Raw genomic sequence first — 6,000 nt, 5'->3', positions numbered from 1 at the left:
ATGCATGCAGAGCAGAATTAGGCTAATATCCGCTAATGATCAGAATCCAGAAAAGAGACGTTAAATTCTACAACCACCTAAAAGGAAGTGATTCCCAAACCTTCCATAACAAAGCCATCACCTACAGAGAGATGAACCTGGAGAAGAGCCCCCTAAGCAAGCTGGTCCTGGGGCTCTGTTCACAAACACAAACAGACCCCACAGAACCCGAGGACAGCAACACAATTAGACCCAACCAAATCATGAGAAAACAAAAAGATAATTACTTGATACATTGAAAAGAATTACAAAAAAACTGAGCAAACTAGAATGCTATTTGGCCCTAAAAAGAGAGTACACTGTGGCACAATACGTGACCACTGTGACAGACCCAAAATTAAAGAAATCTTTGACTATGTACAGACTTAGTGGGCATAGCCATGCAAGAGAAGACAGGCTATGTGCACACTGCCCACAAAATGAGGTGGGAACTGAGCTGCACTTCCTAACCTACTGCCAAATTTTTTACCATATTAGAGACACAAATTTCCCTCAGATTACACAGATCCACAAAGAATTCAGAAACAAATCCAATTTTGATAAACTCCCATATCTATTGGGTGAAATACCACAGTGTGCAATCACAGCAGCAATATCTGTGACCTGTTGCCACAAGAAAAGGACAACCAGTGAAGAACAAACACCATTGTAAATAAAACCTATATTTATGTTTATTAATTTTCCCTTTTGTACTTTAACCATTTGCACATCATTACAACACTGTGTATAGACATAATATGATATTTTAAATGTCTTTAATATTTTGGAGTGTAATGTTTACTGTTTAATTTGTATTGTTTAATTCACTTTTGCCTTTTATCTATTTCACTTGCTTTGGCAATAATAACATATGTTTCACATGCCAATGAAGCCCTTTGAATTGAATTGAGAGCACTTCACTGAACGCTCACAGCATCACTACACTAGCATCAATAGACACCAGCACCAATAGACACTAGCACCAATAGACACTAGCATCAATAGACACAAGCACCAATAGACACTAGCACCAATATACACCAGCACCAATATACACTAGCACCAATAGACACCAGCACCAATAGACAGCAGCACCAATATACACCAGCACCAATATACACTAGCACCAATAGACAACAGCACCAATAGACACCAGCATCAATAGACACCAGCACCAATATATACTAGCACCAATAGACAACAGCACCAATAGACACCAGCATCAATAGACACCAGCACCAATATACACTAGCACCAATAGACACCAGCATCAATAGACACCAGCACCAATAGACACTAGCACCAATAGACACCAGCACCAATAGACACCAGCACCAATATACACCAGCACCAATAGACACTAGCACCAATAGACACCAGCACCAATATACACCAGCACCAATATACACCAGCACCAATAGACACCAGCACCAATAGACACTAGCACCAATAGACACTAGCACCAATATACACCAGCACCAATAGACACCAGCACCAATATACACCAGCACCAATAGACACCAGCACCAATAGACACTAGCACCAATATACACTAGCACCAATAGACACTAGCATCAATAGACACCAGCACCAATATACACTAGCACCAATAGACACTAGCACCAATAGACACCAGCACCAATAGACACCAGCACCAATAGACACTAGCACCAATAGACACTAGCACCAATAGATACTAGCACCAATAGACACCAGCACCAATAGACACTAGCACCAATAGACACTAGCACCAATAGACACCAGCACCAATAGACACCAGCACCAATATACACTAGCACCAATAGATACTAGCACCAATAGATACTAGCATCAATAGACACTAGCACCAATAGACACCAGCACCAATAGACACCAGCACCAATATACACTAGCACCAATAGATACTAGCACCAATAGACACCAGCACCAATAGACACTAGCACCAATAGACACCAGCACCAATAGACACTAGCACCAATAGACACCAGCACCAATAGACACCAGCACCAATATACACTAGCACCAATAGACACCAGCACCAATATACACTAGCACCAATATACACTAGCACCAATAGACACCAGCACCAATATACACCAGCACCAATAGACACTAGCACCAATAGACACCAGCACCAATATACACCAGCACCAATATACACCAGCACCAATAGACACCAGCACCAATAGACACTAGCACCAATAGACACTAGCACCAATATACACCAGCACCAATAGACACCAGCACCAATATACACCAGCACCAATAGACACCAGCACCAATAGACACTAGCACCAATATACACTAGCACCAATAGACACTAGCATCAATAGACACCAGCACCAATATACACTAGCACCAATAGACACTAGCACCAATAGACACCAGCACCAATAGACACCAGCACCAATAGACACTAGCACCAATAGACACTAGCACCAATAGACACTAGCACCAATAGACACCAGCACCAATAGACACTAGCACCAATAGACACTAGCACCAATAGACACCAGCACCAATAGACACCAGCACCAATATACACTAGCACCAATAGATACTAGCACCAATAGATACTAGCATCAATAGACACTAGCACCAATAGACACCAGCACCAATAGACACCAGCACCAATATACACTAGCACCAATAGATACTAGCACCAATAGACACCAGCACCAATAGACACTAGCACCAATAGACACCAGCACCAATAGACACTAGCACCAATAGACACCAGCACCAATATACACTAGCACCAATATACACTAGCACCAATAGACACCAGCACCAATATACACCAGCACCAATAGACACTAGCATCAATAGACACCAGCACCAATATACACCATCATGACTACGCAAGCAGCAATAGATCATTGTTAAAGATCTGAAGCCGTGCCTTCAGCGTACGACTATCTACGAACCCATCGCAGAACTGCTTTGGATGAATTCATAGGTGTCGGTGAGTTCCTTCGGGTATCGTAGGGCGTAGAAGACCATACCTAACAAAACAATGAATCCCTCAGCGAGAGAGGAGAGGTTGTTCTCCACAACTTCACCCTGCAGGACAATGGTGATCAACGGGGTTGTCATGGCTACCGCTGCATCTCCCACATCTGAATCTTCCAGCTGGAATACATCAACAGGAAAATAACAGTCAGAAGACATTTAAATTAGTGATTAGGTATATATTTTCTTGCCATAAAAAATACTTTAAAGTACTATTTAAGTAGATTTTTTTGGTTATCTGTACTTTACTACTTATATTTTTCGTAACTTATACTTTTACTCCACTACATTCCTAAATAAAATAATGTAGTTTTTACTCCTTACATTTTCCCTGATACCCGAAAGTACTCGTTACATTTTGAATGCTTAGCGGCACAGGAAAAGGGTCTAATTCACAGACTTAAAGATAAAATCCCTGGTCATCCCTACTGCATCTGATCTGGCAGACTCACTAAACACAAATGCTTTGTTGGAGTGTGCTATCCGTACATTTTTAAAACAAGAAAATTGTGCCGTTTAGTTTGCTTAATATAAGGAATTTGCAATTATTTATAATTGTACTTTTACTTTTGATACTTAAGTCTATTTCAGCAATTACATTTACTTTTGATACTTAAGTATCTTTAAAACCAAATACTTTTAGACTTTTACTCAAGTAGTATTTTACTGGGTGAATTTCACTTTTACTTGAATCCTTTTCTATTAAGGTATCTTTACTTTTACTCAAGTAGTATTTTATTTTTTATTATTTATACTTTACTTTGAGTAATTAAGTATATTTAAAACCAAATAGTTTTAGACTTTTACTCAAGTAGGATTTTACTGGGTGACTTTTACTTGAGTCATTTTCTATTAAGGTATCTTTACTTTTACTCAAGTCTGACGATTTGGTACTTTTTCCACCACTGCTTCTAGACTTGTGGACATTTATGGACGAGTACACATTGGTATAATAATAGCAATTCTTAAATGTATATTTTACTGTCTCGTGGTTCTTTAAGTGCCCCCTTATGTGACTGAAGAGAGTTGCATCGGAATATGGTTGCTTGAAGGCACACAAGGGACAAATAAGATGCTCCTGACCGGTACCAACACTGGTCTGCTTAGTGTGAGACCGTAACAGATACATTGTGAGGGAATTGGTTGACTGGAATGGGAAGATACAATCATTTCAAAGACACGGAAGTGGACTGGCCCTAGAAAAATGTCTATGCTGCAAACACATTTGTTTCAGCAATACTGTCCTGTAGTGAGATGAGGTGGCACACAACTTACAGTCCCAACCCATCCTTCAATGGCTCTGTCAGAACAACACAAGGAAACATACAAACAATAGCTAAAATGGGAAATAATTCATATTTTAAATAGTTAAATAAAGGTTACATTTAACATTTTAATTTAAATACACACACAAAATCATTGTTTACAGTGGAGCATTTCTCTAGCATTACCTTTAGTCACTTGGTAGCTGGGCCCAGCCATGTTGTTGAAGTAATGTAAAAGTGGAGTGGTTTTAAATTTGACAATAATCAGAACCAACCAATTTAACTTCTTATGGCTACAGGGGCAGTATTGAGTAGCTTGGATGAAAGGTGCCCAGAGGTGCACAGAAAAAACTTCCTGCTCCTCAGTCGCAGTTGCTAATATATGCATATTATTAGTAGATTTGGATAGAAAACACTCTGACGTTTCTAAAACTGTTTGAATGATGTCTGTGAGTATAACAGAACTCATATGGCAGGCAAAAACCTGAGAAGAAATCCAAACAGGAAGTGGGAAATCTGAGGTTGGTCGTTTTTTCAACTTATCGCCTATCGAATACACAGTGGGATATGGGTCAGTTTGCACTTCCTACGGCTTCCACTAGATGTCAACAGTCTGTAGAACGTTGTCTGATGCTTCTACTGTGAAGTGGGGCCGAAGGAGACGGGAATGAGTCTGGTCTATCATGACCTGACCATGCTTTCACCATGCGCATTCACATGAGAGGGAGCTCTGTTCCATCGCTCATCTGAAGACAATGAAATTCTCTGGTTGGAACTTTATTAAAGATTTATGTTAAAAACATCCTAAAGATTGATTAAATACATCGTTTGACATGTTTCTACTGGCTGTTACGGAACCTTTTGACATTTCGTCAGCTTTTAGTGAACGCACTTCCTGACTTTGGATTTGTTAACCAAACACGCTAACAAAAATAGCTATTTGGACATAAATGATGGACATTACCGAACAAAACAAACATTTCTTGTGGAAGTGGGAGTCCTGGGAGTGCATTCCGACGAAGATCAGCAAAGGTAAGTGAAGATTTATAATGCTATTTATAACTTTTGTTGACTCCACAATTTGGCGGGTAACTGTATGGATTCCTTTTGTGGCTGAACACTGTTCTCAGATTATTGAATATTGTGCTTTTGCCGTAAAGCTTTTTGAAATCTGACACAGCGGTTGCATTAAGAACAAGTGTATCTTTAATTCTATGTAAAACATGTATCTTTCATCAAAGTTTATGATGAGTATTTCTGTTATTTGATGTGGCTTTGCAATTTCTCCGGATATTTTGAGGGCATTTCTGAACGTGGCGCCAATGTAAACTGAGGTTTTTGGATATAAATATGAACTGTATCGAACAAAACATATATGTATTGTGTAACATGAAGTCCTATGAGTGTCATCTGATGAAGATCATCAAAGGTTAGTGATTAATTTTATCTCTATTTCTGCTTTTTGTGACTCCTGTCTTTGGCTGGAAAAATGGCTGTGTTTTTCTGTGATTTTGCGGTGACCTAACATAATCGTTTGTGGTGCTTTCGCTGAAAAGCCTTTTTGAAATCGGACACTGTTGTGGGATTAACAAGAAGTGTATCTTTAAAATGGTGTGAAATACTTGTATGTTTGAGGAATTTTAATTATGAGATTTCTGTTGTTTGAATTTGGCACCTTCACTGGCTGTTGTCATATCAATCCCGT

The sequence above is a fragment of the Salvelinus alpinus genome, chromosome 7 (genome assembly GCF_045679555.1).
Source record: "Salvelinus alpinus chromosome 7, SLU_Salpinus.1, whole genome shotgun sequence".
Lineage (NCBI taxonomy): Eukaryota > Metazoa > Chordata > Actinopteri > Salmoniformes > Salmonidae > Salvelinus > Salvelinus alpinus.
The sequence above is the reverse complement of the archived record's forward strand: the minus strand, read 5'-3'. Positions refer to the sequence as shown.